The 19,693-nt window shown below is 35.6% G+C and overlaps 1 pseudogene; it reads left to right on the forward strand.

The window, feature by feature from the left end:
- The first annotated feature begins 17,521 nt into the window (after positions 1–17,521).
- Positions 17,522–17,618, forward strand: LOC128035734 (small nucleolar RNA R71; annotated as a pseudogene).
- The last annotated feature ends 2,075 nt before the right edge of the window (positions 17,619–19,693 follow it).

A 19,693-nucleotide genomic window follows, 5' to 3' on the forward strand; every position in this document is an offset into this window, starting at 1 on the left:
GTTAATGAAATAAATGTATGCAAAGGATGTTTTGGCATATTCTTAGTATATGAAATGTAATGATATATGTTTTAATATATTTTAAGTATTCGAATGACATGAATTTGATGGTAATAAGGTTTGAACATTGGATTTATGAAGCATATGTAATGTATTATTGAAGTATGATAGCTTGGTTTGGAAATTTGATTAGGTAAATGGTAATGAAAGGGTTGAATTTCGAATCATGATTTGAGAATGTGATTCAATTAGTAAAGCATGATTGATTTTTGGTTGGCTATGAGAATTTAATATACGAATTTGGTTTATGCGAATAGGAGAATTATGGGTAATTGAGTTTGAAAATTTTTGTAAAGAAATAGATATAACTTTGTGCATGAAATGAAATAAATGACTGTGCTGAACTATGTTTTGTTCGGTAATTCCTCGTAACCCTAATTCAACGACGGATATGGGTTAGAGGTGTTACATGTGATTGGTATCAGAGTTACAGTTTAGCGGGTTCTAGGACAAACGTAGTGCCAGTGAGTTTAGCTATACATGCTATATATATAAACTCCGATAGTGTTATGATTCCTGACAATTAAAATGTGTTTTTGTATAGTAAATGGATCTCGATCGAGCTGTAGTTAATGATGTGGAAAGTAATGTTCCCGCTCCTCCTCTAAGAGCAGTACTAGCTGATTCTAGGCCGATTACGAGTAGCCACGAGGGAGAGGCTAAACAAGCCTTTTTCCAGATGATGAACGAATGGTTCACACAGTATATCCAAACAAATCTAGGTGCTCAACAACCTCCACCCCACCTAATCCTCCTCAAATACCTGTGATCCTCAAGTTACTGATCCAATACGATTAAGTAAGCCTTCGGTTGATAAAATCAAAAAATTTGGGGCCGAAAAGTTCAGAGCTGCTGTCGATGATGATGCTGAACGAGCTAAATTCTTGCTTGATAATACAATCTGGGTGTTTGATGAAATATTTTGTACTCTTGATGAATGTATCGATTGTCCTGTATCTTTGTTAAGGGACACTGCATATCACTGGTGGAATACACTTGTATCAGTGGTTCCAAAAGAACGGGTTACCTGGGAGTTCTTTCAGACTGAATTCTGGAAGAAATATATCAGTCAGAGATTCATAGATCAAAAACGCAAAGAATTGCCTGTGTTAAAACAAGGTCGCATGACAGTGACAGAATATGAGCGGGAGTTTGTGAGACTCAGCAGATATGACCGGGAATGTGTTTCGACTGAAGCTATAAAGTGTAAAAGATTTGAAGACGGTTTGAATGAAGACATTAACCTGTTAGTCGAGATTCTAAAAATAAAAGAGTTTGTGGTACCCATTGAGCGAGCATGCAAAGCTGAAGAACTTGGAAAGAGAAAGGAAAAGCTGACTTTGAAGCTAGAGATTCGCAAAAAGGATCATCGAGTAAGTTATTTCAGTCAACATCAAAGAAGTTTCGAGATGATTTTAGCCGTTCAAAGGCTACTGTGGGTTCGAAAGTTACTTCAGTAACTAGTGTTGGAAATGTCAGACCAAATCAACCTGAGTGCAAACATTGCGGTAAACGACATCCCGACAATTGTAGATTGAATGATCGGGCTTGTTTCAAATGTGGATCATTAGATCATTTCATCATTGAATGACCTGAGTTGGCCGAGCAAGATATAGTGCAGAATACGAGGCTGAGTAACATTGTAGCTAGAGGTAGACCACCTAGAAACACGGGTAATGTGAGTGGTAGTTAGAGGGAAACTAAAGACACTGGTGTTAGATCTGAAGCCCTCGCACCTACCAGAGCTTATGCTATTCGCGCTCGCAAAGAAGCTTCGTCTCCAGATGTTATTACTGGTACTTTCACTCTCTATGATACTACTGTGATTGCATTGATAGATCTAGGATCAACTCATTCTTATATATGCACAAATTTAGTATCCAGTAAGACTTTTCCTGTAGAGTCTACTGAATTTGTGATTAGAGTATCAAACCCTTAGGCAAGTGTGTTTTAGTAGATAAAGTGTGCAAGAATTGTCCGTTGATGATTCAAGATTTTTGCTTCCCAGCTGATCTGATGTTGTTACCATTTGATGAATTTGATATAATTCTGGGTATGGATTGGCTAACGTTGCATGATGCAATTGTGAACTGCAAATGAAAGACGATGTATTTGAAATGTCAGAATAATGAGATTATTCGGATTGAGTTAGATGATCTGAATGGGTTGCCGGCTATGATTTCATCGATGAAAGCTTAGAGTTATGTGAGAAAAGGCTATGAAACTTACTTTGCTTATGTTCTTGATACAAAAGTAACTGAAAAGAAGATTGAATCTGTGCCAGTTGTGTGTGAATATCCATATGTATTTCCTAAAGAGCTACCTGGATTACCACCGATTCAAGAAGTTGAATTTGGTATTGAACTAGTGCCGAGAACTACTCCGGTATCAATAGCTCCATATAGAATGACTCCGACTGAGTTAAAAGAATTGAAATCTCAGTTGTAAGAGTTGACCGATAGAAGATTTGCACGACCGAGTTTCTCTCCATATGGTGCTCTGGTATTATTTGTGAAAAAGAAAGATGGAACTATGAGAATGTGTATTGATTATAGACAGCTCAATAAAGTGATAATCAATAATAAATATCCTCTACCACGAATAGACGATTTATTTGATCAGCTAAAAGGGGCTACAATGTTTTCTAAGATAGATTTGAGATCGGGTTATTATTAGCTACGAGTTAAAGACTTCAATGTGTCGAAAACTGCTTTCCGAACGAGGTACGAGAATTATGAGTTTCTAGTTATGCCTTTCAGACTAATGAATGCACATGTTTTTTTATGGACCTAATGAATCGGATCTTCAGACAATATTTGGATAGATTTGTTGTTGTGTTTATAGATAACATCTTGATTTATTCCCGTGATGAATCTGAGCATGCTGAACATTTGAGAATAGTGCTACAGACTTTACGAGATAAACAACTATTCGTAAAATTCAGTAAATGTGAGTTCTGGTTAGGAGAAGTTGGTTTTTTGGGGCATATTGTGTCAGCATCGGGTATTTGAGTCGATCCGAGTAAGATTTTGACAATATTGGATTGGAAGCCTTCGAAAAATGTATCTGAAGTCTGAAGCTTTTTGGGACTCACCAGTTATTACAGACGATTCGTAAAAGGTTTTTCAATGATTGCAACCCCGATGACGAGACTGCTACAGAAAGATGTTAAGTTCGAGTAGTCAGATAAGTGCTAGAAAAGTTTTGATCAATTGAATGCTTTATTGACTGAATCTCCAGTGTTAGTTCAGCCAGAGTCAGGTAAAGAATTTGTAATCTATAGTGATGCATCGTTGAATGGTTCGGCTGTGTTTTGATGCAGGAAGGCAAAATCATAGCTTATTCCCCGAGATAGTTAAAGCCCATGAATATCTATTCATATTGGAATTAGTAGCTATTGTGTTTGCTTTGAAGATTTGGCGTCATTATCTATTCGGTGAGAAATTTCATATCTATTCTTATTACAAGAGTTTGAAATATCTGATGACCCAGAAAGATTTGAATTTGCGACAGCGGAGATGGTTGGAATTGTTAAAATATTACGAACTAGTGATTGAATACCATCCGGGAAAGGCTAATGTGGTTGCTGATGCTTTATGTCAGAAATCTCTGTTTGGTCTACGTACGTTGAATACTCAATTAACCTTATCTGATGACAGTGTGATTGTAGCTGAGTTGAAAGCAAGACCGTTATTTATGCAACAGATTTGCGAAGCTGAGAAAGTTGATAATGAATTCTTAGCAAAATGGGCTCAATGTGATTTGAATTATGATTCAGAGTTTTGAGTTGATGCTAATGATTGTTTAAGATTCAGAGGCCGAATATGTGTACCGAGAAATTCAAAGTTGATTCAGATGATTTTAAATGAAGCTCATAGTCGTTGTTTGTCTATTTATCCGGGAATCACAAAAATGTATAACAATCTGGACCAGCTTTATTGGTGGTTTGGTGTGAAACGTGAAATCTCAAAGTTTGTTTCTAAATGTTTAATCTGCCAGCAAGTTAAAGTTGAGCATCAGGTACCGTTTGGTTTATTGTAGCCGGTTATGATTCTCGAGTGGAAATGGGGTAGAGTGACTATGGATTTTGTGTCGGGATTGCCCCTATCTCTGAGAAAGAAAGATGCGATCTGGGTTATAGTTGACAGATTGATGAAATTAGCTTATTTCATTTCAGTACGAATAGACTATTCGCTTGATAAGTTAGCTGAGTTGTATATTTCTGAGGTTGTGAGATTGCACGGAGTACCAATTTCTATTGTTTCGGATAGAGATCTGAGGTTCACATCGCGGTTTTGGAAAAAGCATGCACTAGGTACAAAGCTACACTTCAGTACCGCTTTTCACCCATAGACAGATGGTCAATCCAAGCGAATTATTCAGATACTCGAGGATATGTTACAATGTCGCATTCTTGAGTTTGAAGGTACGTGGGAAAAGTATTTTTCGTTGATTGTATTTACGTATAATAACAACTATCAATTGAGTATAAAAATGGCACCTTACGAAAATTTGTAGGTCACAAATGCCGACCACCTTTGTGCTAGACTGAGCTCAGCGAGAATAAGATTCACGGGGTTGATTTGATTGAGGAGACTGAACAGAAAGTGAAAGTGATTTGTGATAGTCTGAAAGCAGCGTCAAATCATCAAAAATCGTATGCAGACTTGAAACGAAAAGATATTGAGTTTTAGATTGGGGATCGAGTGTTTTTGAAAGTATCTCTGTGGAAGAAAATACTTAGACTTGGCAGAAAAGGCAAGTTAAGTCCAAGATTCACCGGGCCGTATGAAATTATCCAGCGAATCGGGCTGGTTGCTAATAGATTGTTGTTGCCACCTGGATTAGAAAAGATTCATAATGTATTTCATGTATCAATGCTTCGACGATATCGATCCGATCCCTTACATGTGATTTCCCCATCTGAGATTAAGATTCATTCTAATATGACATACGAAGAAAAATTGATCCGAGTTTTAGATCGCGAGGTTAAAGAACTGATAAATAAGAAAATTTCATTAGTGAAAGTCTTATGGAATCGACATGGGGTTGAAGAAGCTACGTTGGAGCCCAAGGATGCTATGAGAAAGCAATATCCAAACCTATTCAGTGGTAAGATTTTCGGGGACGAAAATTCCGAAGTGGGGAGAGTTGTAACAGCCCCGTTTTAGTTAAATCAGAATAGTGGTTTCAGAACAATAAATTCGAGGTCACAAAATTATTTTAATCTTATTTTTGGTATTTACAGTATGTTATTTGATATGTGTGAAAATTTCGTGATTTAATTTTATCGTTTGTGTGCTTAATTTGATAAAAAGGACTTAATCGCGTAAAATGCAAAAGTGGCTTTCTATTTTTTAAAGTACTTTTTTGCTATGGTTTATTAATTGTAAAGTCCTTAAAATGAAATTAGGTCACTATTAAGGTTAGTGGACGGTAAAAGAATTAATATATGTGATTTTATAATGTTTTAACCAAGGTTAATTTTGTAAATTAGAAATATAAGTTAAAAAAATTAAAACAAAAGAAATGATAATCATTATTCATCATCTTCTCACTGAAAATTAGAAAAGAGAATAGGGTTCTTGAGCTTTGCATATTCGGCACTCTTGATGCTTGATTTGGGTATGTTCTTTGCTCGATTTTTGATAAATTTTATGTTTTTGAGATCGTTGCTGCGTATTCTAACGAGCCCATGCTTTAATTTTCGATTTTGATGATGATTTTGTGAAATGCCATTGATGAATATTCAAGCTTTTTGTTGTTTGATGATGAAAAAATAAATATTTTTTGATAGATTATCATATTTTATTAAGTGGTTTTTGATAAAAATGCTTGGATTAAATTGCGAAATTTGTAAATTTAGGGGTCAAAATGTGAAATAAATGGAATTAATGGGCTGCTAGGGACCTAGGGAAAATTCGGTCTAACATGAGCATGATGAAATTTTCTGTATTTTGTGTTGTTTAATTGAGAAAATGTAAGATTTTAGGGGCTAAAGCGCAAAATGTCCATTTATGTGTTTTTGGATGAAATTAAATGGATATGTGATTAAATAAGTTAAGTTTGAATTGATTTAGATCAAGAAAGAAAGATATCGGAGTTAGATCGGGGAAAGTCGAAAGTTGTCGAATAGTCGTTTTGATCCTTTCGTTTCTGTACGAGGTAAGTTCATAAGTAATTAAATGTTTTTTAAATTCAAATGTATATATATTATATGTAGCCGAATTGAATTGTATGTATTAATATATATTGCCAAATTGATCTGAGCATGGGATGACCTGTTTCGAGCTTGAATTAATTGAATTACGACGTCTGAAAGCGTCATACAAACCATAATAATAGTATAGGATACGTATGTCATGACATTAGGACTTCCGAGGTATGATTTCGCGTAAGACCATGTCTGGGACATTGGCATCGTATATGATTCGTGTAAGACCCTGTGTAGGACAGAGGCATCGATATGTGATATCATGTAAGACCATATCTTGGATATGGCATTGTATGTGATATATTTGTTTTCAAGTATCCTTAACGATTCCGAATGGCTCAACGGGCAATGTCAAAATGAGTCGGAATATGAATTTGAGCTAAATGACTCAGGTACGTATGAGGTTTATATGTTCATTGAAAAATACGGTAAGTAAAGTTACTTAATGTGGTAATGGATTATATATGAAAAATGACTGTATATGTGTATGAGATTAGCTAAATTTTGGACTATTTCGAATTAAATTATATATTTTCTCGTGATGAATTATTTTTTTATGACTTACTAAGCTTTCAAAGCTTACTTTGTGCATTTTTCCTCTGTTTTATAGTTATAAAAAGCTTGCTCGAGTACGGGGATCGTCCAGGAACATCATCACACTATCAATTGTTATTTCGGTATTTTAAAAGTTTTTACTTTCGATATATGGCATGTATAGGCTAGTTTCGATATGGTTCATTTTGATTTGTGTATATGTAGCCATGCGAAATGGCTTGAAAATGGAGTTAATGATGATGTATAATCGGCCATGTAATTAGCTCAATTTGGGAAGTATGTTATGGTACATTTTGTGTGATGGATGGTGGCAATTTGGTTTGTGTGATGATAAGGTAGTTGATGGATGTGTTTTTGATTTGTGGTACATGTTCCTATAAGCTATGAGATGATTATATCATTGCTTGTGAGTTGGTCATTTTGGTACGTAGTTTATGGTGAATGATGATCATGTTTTGTGAAATATTTGTGGTCATAAGGATGATTCTAAAGTGTCTTATTACTAGTATTATTTGGTCATGAGATGTTATAAAAATTATGTGATTTAATTGTTATATTGGTATGACTTTTGAGGTTAATTTGATAACCGAATGGGTGAGAAATGAATTGGTTGTGTATATGTAATTTTGGTATGATGCTTAGCATATGAATTTGATATGTTTTGATTCGGCAATTGTGCTTAGAAATGGCTATTGTTATTATGGTGAATTGTGCATAAATTGGTATCATCGAAAGTATATTTTGCCATGTTGTAATGTTAAGTATTGTCTTATATGAGAATGAATATTAAACCGTGTGAGGTGGGTTAGTATGGCTTGGCATGCGAATGTGCATAGGTTTATAAAATGGTATGATTAGTAATTTGTTAATGAAATAAATGTATGCAAATGGATGTTTTGGCATATGCTAAGTATATGAAATGTAATGATATGTGTTTTAATATATTTTAAGCATTCGAATGACATGAATTTGATGGTAATAAGGTTCGAACATTGGATTTATGAAGCACACGTAATGTATTATTGAAGTATGATAGCTTGGTTCGGAAATTTGATTAGGTAAATGGTAATGAAAGGGTTGAATTTCGAATCATGATTTGAAAATGTGATTTAATTAGTAAAGCATGATTAATTTTTGGTTGGCTATGAGAATCTAATATGTGAATTTGGTTTATGTGAATAGGAGAATTGTGGCTAATTGAGTTTGGAAAATTTTGTAAAGAAATGGATATAACTTTGTGCATGAAATGAAATAAATGACTATGTTGAACTATGTTTTGTTTGGTAATGCCTCGTAACCCTAATCTGACGATGGATATGGGTTAGAGGTGTTACACAAACTGAAATTTCCAACTGGGAAATTAAGTAGATTTTAGAGAATGTTGTTAATCCTAATCGTAAGGATTGGTCCTTAAGATTGGACGAAGCCTTATGGTCATATCGCACTACTTACAAAACTCCATTAGAAATGTCACCATTCAAGCTCATCTACGAAAAACCATGCCATTTTTCGGTGGAGTTAGAGCAAAGGGCATACTGGGCTGTGAAGCAATTGAACATGGATTGGAAAGCTACTAGCAATTGAAGGTTGCTTAAGTTAAATGAGATGGAGGAATTCATGGCACAAGAATATGAGAATGCTAAACTTTATAAGGAGAAGACCAAGTGTTGGCATGATTAGAGAATTATGCCACAAGAAATTGAACTAGGACAACAGGTGTTGTTATTCAACTAGAGGTTGAAATTGTTCCCTAACAAACTGAAACCACGCTAGTCAGGTCCCTTTGAAGTAGCAAAAGTATACCCTTATAGAGCAGTTAACATTAAGGATATGCAAACGGATTTCACATTTAACCTCAATGGACAACATTTTAAGCACTACTGGGGTGCTCATGTGGATCGAGACAAATAATCCATTGACCTCGGAGATGTTTAACCTCGGCATCTCGATACATTTTTTTCATTTTATTTTTGCAATTTTTAAGTTTCTCCTAGTTATTTCGTTTATCTTTTTTTTCAATTTAATAATTTTTATTTACTTTGTAGTGCAGATGTTATTTAGGAAGAAGTGAGAGGATGAAAATAATAGAAGATAGTGCCATTGCAACGGTTGTGTAGCTCTTGAGAAAGGAGATAGTTAGGAGGGATGAGTTGTCCCAGTTTTTGAAGGAAGTTGAAAGGTTAGGGCCCATCTGTAGTGGTTAGGCCCAATGGAAATTTCCCCAAAACACTTTGCCTAAATTTTTCTATTTCCCTTTAATTCCCATCGCATTCCTATCCAATAACCTATGTCAGGCCATAATTATTGCCTACAGTGCCGCCTCTACCTTTACCTTTGCCCTAATTCCCTCACTTCTCCTCACAATTACCCTAACCCTTGTGTCCCTCAAAGCTAGTTGTTTCCCCTTAAGCAACCGAAAAATTTCTCCTCTTCCCTCTAAATCAATAATTTCCCTCACCTAAACCTTAACAATGGACAGAACTCTTACCCCCCAAATAGTCACTGTGTCACCACAAACATTCTGCAATGCTAGGGCAAAGGAGAAGTATAAAAACAATATATCAAATAGGCCATTTTTCCTCAAAAAAGGTTCTCTTTAAGGATTAACCTTTCATGGGGTATGATGCTTCTATCTCATTTGTGGTGGAAAACCATAGCTGGTAGATATTTTGCCTACATCCCAAGGAAGTTTTGAGCAACCTTGTTCGTTAATTCTAGGCTCACACCACCTCACCGAACAATGCTTTCATCTATGTTCTTTATTGAAGACAGCATCAACGTCAAATTTGGGCTCTCAGCCGTACAAGATGAGCACTTCCAATTTGCTGCAACCATCACCTCGGATGGGCTAAACTAAGTCCTGAAAGACCTTTGAGTTGAAGGAACTCGGTGGACTGTATCTCAGTAGGACTAGTACACAGTTGATAAGGCATCACTAAAGCCCAGTTGCAGAGTCTGGTACCACTTCTTGAAGACACGACGAATCCTCTCTATCCATAAGTCTACAATATCCCGTCACTAGTCACTGCACTCTGCCAGCACATCAATGTCCTAGTGTAGCCCAGTGAGGATGTAACCCTCAATAAGGGGGCAATAACAAGGTTGATTGTGGCTATGATATCTGGAGAGGAATTGTCGTGGCAACAACCGCATGGCTCAACATCTATATCTTCCACGCCGACTTTTTCCATGCCAGAATCTTCTACCTCCAACAACCTGTTTGAGCAGCAAGTGCTCAACTCACTCGGTCAGTTGTAGAAGTGGCTCACTCTCTTCGTGACTCAGCAACTCTGTATTACTGCAAACATGGAAAAGGTGCAAGAAATAATGATTAATTTTTGGGCTTATCTAGAGAAGCGAGGTCCGTTTAGAAGAATTTTACCAAGCCCATGCTTGCGTTCCCTAAATTCCCCAAGGAACTATAAGCATTTGTCGAGGAAGAGAAAAGCGAAGTAGAGCCCACAAGAACCAAACATGTTGTTGCAGAAAAAGAAATCCAAGCACCTAAAGAAGAAGCCGACAACACTAAATTGGTCAACATAGTAACCAATCATAAGGGGATGGAAGAAGCAACCCCTACAACTACACCATTGGAAGACAGTACTGATGCTGTCCCACCTACGCGAACTGAAGCAATGTCAGCATAAGACCGTAAAATCCACTACGTCATTGCTGGGAGCACCAATTCTGGCAAAGAAGAGGAGGACGTGTCGGCCCAATCACTGAAAAGGAATATTTATTTTAAGCGTAAGGCACAAATGTCCACTTGTAGACATTGAAGCAACAATAACCAAGTTCCAAGCTAGGGGAGTTCTCTTTCCCTTATTGCATCATACATTCATACTTTTCCATGATATTTTATGTGTAAATCTGTTTTGCTACGGCATTGCCTTCATGTTACTTGTAAATTTTTTTGGGGTGTTGGTCATTTAGGATGCATTATGTATTTAGTTAAGCATGTTCATTTTACCATGACATTTTAGTGTAGGCATTTTAGTGTAGCCAAATTCATTTTTCCATGTCATACGTAATTGCCAAAGGCATGGTTAGACTATCATGAGTGTATTTTTACCTATGATTTTCAATGATGAGCTTAATTCTTCAATAAACCTAGAAAGATGTAATAGTGGATTAGGCGAATTTAGCTTAGGATAGTTTGCCTGAGATTTGAGCCCTAAAAATGAGATGTCCTAACTTCAATTACAATTGTACTATAGCTAGTTTCCTTTAGTAAATTTAGAGATTCTTGAAGCTACACTTAGTAAAGTTGCCAGGGCAACACTCAAACAATTAATAAGTGGTGAAGCTTACGGAAAACCAAAGAAATACCATAAGACACTCCAATGCTTAGAATTGTCGAATAGGTTAGCAACACTATGTTTGCTCCATCGTGTTGTTGTTAAAAAAGCGAGGTTAGACAAGAGTGTGAAATAAAGAAAATAAAATTTAGGGGCACTCCACTATAGTAATAAGCTGAGTAGCTAAGGAGATAGTTTTTTGGTCCATCCATCTTCTAAGTAAAAATCCATAGCTTCTTGAGTGAGTTCAATCCAAACCATGACATGGTTAAGTTACCCGACAATTTAGTGTATGCTCTATTGTGATTGTCAAGTCAAAGAACTATGTGACAATTTGAGCCCCTTAATTGGTTGGTTCAAAAAAAATTTTTATGTAGATCTACGGCTAAGGTTAAAAAAAAAACTAAGTTTAGATAAAAGATAAACTAAGTAAATTAGGAGACAATTTCTATAGTCAAAACGCACACATAAGTACCTTCCACGTAAAGGAAACACTAGAAAAAGGGTTTTTACGACCCAAAATGATCTTTACTTAGACTTGATCAATTAAAATGGATCAAGGAATCAAGAAGGAGTGTTATAGGAAAATCAAGAATTCTAGAAAGGATCATTACAATGAAAGAAATATTTTGGTTAAATTAATAAGAAAAACAGCACAAGAAGAGGGAAACAAAAAGAAAAGAAAGATTTTTTGTCACAGGAAGCGGGGATGGTGATGACTTAGCAGCCGTTGGCAGCAGAGGAGCTATGTCTGATGGTGACTAAATGGCGGTCCAATAGTGGTAGAGTTATGTGGTTAAGAAAAATAGAATAAAAGTGGAGGAGGAGAAGGACTTCCGATGGCACACAGTGGTGACTATGGCGGCGATAGGAGAAGAGAGATAAGAAGAGTGGAGGTGCAGAGGCCACGAGAGGTGGTGATTGGTGGGAGGAGGTTTGAGCATGATTGAGGAAGAAAAAGATGATTAAAGGAGTTGTGGTGGTGGTTGGCCAAAATGGAGATAAAACTGTAGGAACATAAATGAAAAATTGAAGAAAGTGAGAGGAAGAGGGAGAATGGATGGAAATGGAAGGGTGGAATGCTTGGTCAACCTTGTTTAGGTGCAGTGTATCTTGGAAATAGGTAAGATGTGAGGTTGTGGCAAGAGAAGGGGACATGGAGTAAAAAAGGGATCATGTACCCTTTAACTATCACAAGTTTGACATATCGGAGGAAAGGAATCATCCTATTTATGGTTAAAATGGGGTCGAGGGCAAGCACTAAAAGCACATGGAATTTTTTTTAAAAAAATTAAATAGAAGTCTGTAAACATTAAGACTTGAACCTTGCACCACTAAGATAGCTTAGAAGTTAATAAACCACTAGACTATTCACTTCCTTGTTCTTAAACTTGCGCAAATAAAAAAAAAACAGGATGACCTTTGCTAAGGGTTTAAAACAAATTTGCACCAAAAAGAAATTAATGAGAGGGAAAGGGCTCAAACTTAGATCATCAAGGACAACTTCACCAGTACTCAATCACTATAATTGATATTTATTTATTATCAAATGAGCAAAAGATTATCTAAATAAAAATTTGATCGTGACCACTCTTAGTTCATTAACCCAATTTCTACCTGGTTTTTGGGACGTGACACCTCTCCCTTCCTTAAAAAGAATTTTGTCCTTGAAATTCCTATTTTCAAGCCAATTCACTTATCCATAAATTTCATAACTCTTCTATCTAATCCAACCACCACACTTTCACTGCACAACACTAATTCCAATATAATTCAATACTTCACCTTAAATCTCCAATGGATTTCTTATTTACTTACATGAATTGTCTTAAGGGAATATCTATAGAAATATCAATAATGATTTTCTTCTTCCCAAATTCTCAATTTCAGAAATACACTATTAAAAACAAACTTTTAGGTAAAACCAATCCTCAATCATTGCAATGCACAATTAGGATGGATGGTAAAAGTACCTTTATTGATGCTAGATACGTCTTGGTCTTCTTGATGCCTAGTAGCATAAACCAATCCCTAATTCCATTTTTGAGTCAAAGCCTACATTTAACTTAAAGAATGATGTGGATGATCTTTAACACGATGCTCAACAGACCAACTTCTCAAGCATATTCCTGACTTTTCCAACACTCGCTCAAAAGGCTCTTATTACAATACTTACAAATAAAAATTTCTTGTTGATCCAATAGAACCTCTAATACTAGCTTTTAGAACATTCTATGATGGTTTATTCTTTCTAGTCCGCTACAAAGGTCGTGAATTTGGGCCAATAGAAATAGACTTCCTCTTATTCTGTACTTTGTTCTTTTCCTTTCTCTCACGTTCCAGTCACTTACTTCCACAACCATAGTCTCAAAAACCCATTTCTAAAACTCCCTACACTGCTTGGGATATTGCATCATCCCTAGTCTCTTGATTTCTGCCTTTAGTGGTAGATGCTTTAACGATGCCCTTTTTCTCAGGGTCAGCCACAAGTGTTTGAAAAGCTAACGAATAATCTTGAACTACTCAACATTGCGCTCCTCGAAAATCACATACCACGGGTTCACATACCTCGGGTTTTCATATCGCTTTCTTGAGTCTAAAGTTTTATATTACACTATAGCTCAAAAATAAAGTGTCCAATTATTTCCTAATCCACCTTGAGCCCCAGCATCAGGCTCAAGTGCCCTAAGCATGGCCTACGACACAACATCGTCAGCAGGTTCCTGATGATCCTCCTAAATGGTATGAGTATTTTCAACTTGGTCAACCACTAACTCAGGTTCAGTCACAGGCTCAAGTGTGTGCACTCATGACGCAAATGAATCTATTTGGGTTCCCATACCCTACTCTCCATGAGCTCTGATACCCCTAATAAGAATGCCTTGTGTACTCATCTGTTTATCAAATTCTTAATTTTTATGAAGGTTTTATCAGACAATTAGAAATGAGCTTTCATTATCAGTTATATTTTTTTAGTTCTAAAAGTTCTGTCACTATAGTATCAGTATCTATAGTTTTCAGAATCTAGAGTTTCAAAGTATATAGAAATCTACAATTTCACACTAAAAATTTAGTAAGTCAGAAGTACTTACCTGGGCAAGCTTCGGAGTCTTGAATTTTCAAAACAAAATCAAAACTTTATTTAAAATGAGTTTTAACTATGGCTTGGATTTTTCCCAAAATACCTTTTTTCCCAAATATGCATGTATTTTCGAAAATAAATAAACCATAGTCCAAGTTTATGAACCGAGCTCTGATACCACTAAATGTAACCCTCTAAAGCTAACCTAGACGTTATAGCCGAATCTCGAATATCACATTGGCCATATTGATGGTGTAGAAAATCATTTAGCTATTTTTCTCTTAAAAATTGTCGTTACTAAAAACGTCCTTGATGAAAAAACTAAATTTTGTTTGAAATTGTTTATCTTTAGAAAACTCAAGTTTTGATATTATTTTTTCAGAAAGTGTCGTACTTCAATTAAAATATTGCATCGGATAATTTGCCTATCTAAAACTCGTTTGTCATTTTCAAAATATAGATTTAATATATATATCATAAAATATCAATTTTGTGAGCAGATAGTGTTGAGTTTCGGAAACAAAGTATTGAATTTTGAAACACCCTTGTTGGGCCTTGTTTGACTTAGTTACGAAATTCTATCATAAATTTTCAATTTTATTCTTTTAAATGATAATTTTAAAACCTAAGTCATGTAGAAAAATCCAAAATAAAAATAATCCAAAGTCCAAAAGAAAATCCCAACCAAAAGGCCACAATAATAAAAACACATCCCCAAAATAACGAGTACCAAAATAATATATTTTTTTGAAAATGACCGAGAGCACCTCTGTAAGCCAAGCCCATCCTAATGTTGATTATTATCTGAAAAGTCTGAATTAAAAAGGGGTGAGCATTAAAATCCCAGTGTGAGATCAACACAAATATAAACACATACATATCAAAATATCAATCTCATTATCTCAGTCATCATAATAATCAAAAGTTCTAATAATGATACTTATGCATTAACATGTCGATGTATATTTTAAAACCGTGCACATTTTATAAAATTTCCTACCCATTTTCACTACACACCAATATCGAGTTCCACAGTACTCGTCCATCCAAAACACCGTTTGTAGATATGCCACCACTTATTTGCAGATGAACTGCAATTAATTTATAGATAAACTATCACTGATAACACTGATATGGACAAGCCACCACTGATACACAAATTTACTTCCATTGACTTAATAATGTGAACAAGCCACCACTGATTTGTATATATACTGCCATTGCTTCCACCTTTCACAAAATCCCACCCTATACATGTGATATGGCAATTTTCACTTATAACACATGTAGATCACTTATACATTAATGCATGTAAACATGCTCTCATAATCACTTAACACATAATAATCACTTTTAACATGTTAAACATGCTTTTCACATTAGATCATAGATCTTGATTTATCATACACATATACATAAATCGCACATGTTTAAAGCGTCACATATAACACACAAGCCATATATCACATATAATGAGCATGAGATCTACACATACATCATAATCACAAACATAAACATATGATTGTCATGCGTTTCACAGAACCACTTGGTTAGAATCACCTACTTGGTATCCATCTCGATAAGTTATAAAACCCTTCACAAATATTTGGAGTATTCATATTTTTAATATACTTAAATTATTAATAATAAAATATCGATGTCACACAAATAAATGGTATTGATCCCACACCTTAGATTATAGATTCGATTTGCCTCAACCCTTAATAACGGTTTCACTCGATCTATCTTGCAAGACAATCTATCACATAAGTAACATGTATTAGTGTGGATCTTTGAAAATATTTTGTCACTTAAGAGATCTATCACATATAGTCTTAACATCACTTACCCCATGATCTAAGACTCACGAAAGGAGAATAATTTTCGAAATGAAGTTAGGGGTCTCCCCTACGATTATTTTTTTGCCCTTCAAAGTGATACGAAGTAGTATTAGTACCATAGTACATAAATAAATCATAAGATATCACTATGACTCATGGAACTATACCATTCGGCATGTTAAAGAAACTCTAGGAAAAGGGTTTTTACGACCCAAAATGATATTTACTTACACTTGATTATTTGAAATCAATCAATAAATTAAAGAGCGCTATCAAAAAATCGAGCAACCTAGAAAGGATCATTACAATGAAAGAAAGAGTTTGATTATATTAAAAAGAGAAACGACGCAAAGAGAGGGAAGGGAAAAGAAAAGAAATATTTTTGGTCACCAGCAGCGGTGGTGACGGTGGTCCGATGGTGACGGCTTGACGACGGTCTGGCGGTGGAAGAGCTAGGTCTGATGATGGCTAAGTGGCAGTCCAACGATGGTGGAATTATGTGGTTTGGAAAAGGAGAGGGGAAGAAAGGAGTAGGTGAAGAAAAATAGAATAAAAGTGGTGGAGAAGAAGGACTTGCAGTGGCACACGACGGCGATGGGAGAAGGGAGATGAGAAGAGTGGAGGTGTGGCAGCGACGAGAGGTGGTGATCGTTGGAAGGAGGTTTGGGTCACAGTGGAGGAAGAAAAAGATGATTAAAGGAGTGGTTGTGGTGGTTGGCCAAAATAGAGAGAAAAAGGTGAGGAAAGAAATAAAAAATGGAAGAAAGTGAGAGGAAGGGGGAGTATGGACCATAGTGGAAGGGTGTCATGCTTGGTCAACCTCGCCTAGGTTTAATGTATCTTTCAAATAGGTAAGATGCGAGGTTATGGCAAGAGAGGAGGACATGGAGTAAAAAAGGGATTATATACCCTCTAACTATGGCAAGTTTGACTTATATTGGAGGAAAGGAATCCTCCTATTTATTGTGAAAATGGGGTGGAGGCAAGCACTAAAAGCACATGGAAATTTTTCTTATAAATGAAATAGAAGATTGTGAACATTGGAACTTGAACCTTTGACCACTAGGGTAGCTAATGAGTTAATAAACCACTAGACTACTCACTTCCTTATTCTCAAACTTACGTAAATAAGAATAAAAATAGGGGATAACCTTTGCAAAGGGTTTAAAACAAATTTGCGCCAAAATGAAATTAATGAGAGGGAAGGGGTTTGAACTGAAATCATCTAGGACAGCTCCACCACTACTCAGTTACTATAATTGATATTTATTTATTATCAAATGAGAAAAATATTATCTAAGCAAATATTCGGCCGTGACCACTCTAGGTTCATTAACCCAATTTCTACTAACCCAATTTTTGAGATGTGACAGCATCTTCATACGTTCTGTTCATAAAGGGCTCCTCTTGCTGCTCTGTCTAATCCAAATCGTGCATTTGCGTCCAACCCATTATAAAACACCTGTAGTCTTATCAGGCATTTTTGAATCAACATTTTGAACCATTCTCATGCCTCATAGAAACTTTCTCCCTCCATCTGTCAAAAAATAGCAATCTCTTCTTAGTTGATTTAGAAATTTCCACAACACAGATTAATCGAGTGGCTACAATTGCAAATGTTCTACAATGAGTTGGATGTACACGCAAGGTCAGGATTGGATGTAGCTATAAAAGAAGCCTTAATGAGCCTTAATATAAAATAAGGCAACAAACTCCTGCTAGTGGCCAGCTAAACGATACACATATGGCCAAAGACTATCTATGGTGAAGGCTATCCAGGAGGATGACATATACCAGTAGTTAGTGGACAGAATCAACCACATAGAGTCCGTGAATAGTGTACCATCCATATACAGACGGGACAAACCGCTCTTCCATATATCGACAATCCAACCGAGGATGTGAATTATATAGGGAATAGGGGCGAAAACCCTTATTCAAATAATTACAATCTCAGATGTAGAGATCACCCGAACCTAAGATGGGGTCAAAATCAAGGAGGAGGTAATACTTCAAATAAAGTTAAAAATGCTAATTATCAACCTCCCTATTTGCAAAAACCTCAAGAAAGGGCAAACCCAAGTGACTATACTGTATGTGGTCAACGCTTGGATCGGATTGAGAGGGAGATGTAGTCAATGAGAACTGACGTGAAATAGGTGCAGTTGAGTGCACCAATTCAGCAAAAACATTAACTAAGCTTGAAGATCAGATAAGCCAATTGATAAGCATGATGGGTGATACAAAAAGACAAATTGGCACAGGAATTCCTAGCAACACCAAAGATAATCCCCGAAAAGAAGGGAAGGAGCATGTAAAAGCAATCACACGTAAAGTGTTGAGTATCCAAAAAAACCATTCTCAGAAGGAATTTAAGGAGAATACCGGTGATCCTTGAAAAGAAGGTTTTATGAAATTCGTTGCTTAAATTTTTATGGCATAACCACAAAATCAAGGAGGCTACTTGGGAAGCTGAAGATACGATGAAGCGACAATATCCCTATTTTTTTAGTTTAGGTAAATTTTGAAGATGGAATTCTTTTTAGAGGGGAGAGTTGTCACATCCCAAAATTGGGTCTAGGAGTTTTGAGGGTAGTGTTGAAATTATGGCCTAAAATGGGGTTTGAGAATTAAGAATATGCAACCTGAAAATATATTTGTTTAAGGCTTTTGAAAATTTAAACCAATTTATAAAAAGTGTGAAAAGGAGTTTCAATTTTAGAAAGAGGAATGTTTTGTAAAAGGGTTTAATTTAAGAGTAGCTTGAAAGCAATTATACCAAGCTTTCAACTCAACCCATTTTTCCCATTTTCACCCTACTTTTGATGTGAAGAAAAAAAAAAGAAACACCATAAAAAAAAAAGAAACACCATTCACCCCTTTTCTTTTTGTCGTCCATTAGAGACAAAATCCCTAAACATCATCCTTTAATTTTTGGTTTTAATTACTCCAACCCCTTGTTTTCTATCATCTTTCAAACTTTAAAACCCCTTTGAATTTAAAGAAAAACACCAATAACACCATTACTTTTGTTGATTTTTCTTCAAGTAAGTTTTTTCAATTTTTTAATCAATTTTTTTCAATTTTTTAATCAATCATTCATTTTACCTCAATCAAGGTAATGTTTTGTTTTTTCTAATAGTTTTTGATGTATTCTAGCCATTTAAATCAAGTTTTAATCTATTGAATCAAGGATTTTGTGTGGTGGTCGAAGTTGGAGTCGTTAATGGAAAAATTTGAGATTGTAGATGAAAATACTATTTCTAAGAGTTTTTTAACTTGTTTTGATGTGATTTGAAGGTTTTGTTGAGTTTTCATAAAAATGGCCATGGATGTCAAACATTTCAGAACCATTAATCCGAGGCGTTTTGAGTGTCTTGAAGGTTGAGATTTATTTTTGGATGAGTAATTAGGTGTTTAGAATCAATTTTAACTGATAGGATTGAATGTGAACTAAGGAATTCGAGTTTCGACTATGCTAGTTGGAAATTTTAGTCCAATAAGGAACTAGCCTTAGACTTGCATTTTTGTTTATTTAAGGTGTGTTATGGCTACTAATTAATCGTGTATATTGTGTGGTTAATATGTGTGAAGCTTTGGAGTCATTGGGACATTCTTCGAGTAAGGCAAAAGACAAGGAAAA

The sequence above is a fragment of the Gossypium raimondii genome, chromosome 12, assembly GCF_025698545.1.
Source record: "Gossypium raimondii isolate GPD5lz chromosome 12, ASM2569854v1, whole genome shotgun sequence".
Lineage (NCBI taxonomy): Eukaryota > Viridiplantae > Streptophyta > Magnoliopsida > Malvales > Malvaceae > Gossypium > Gossypium raimondii.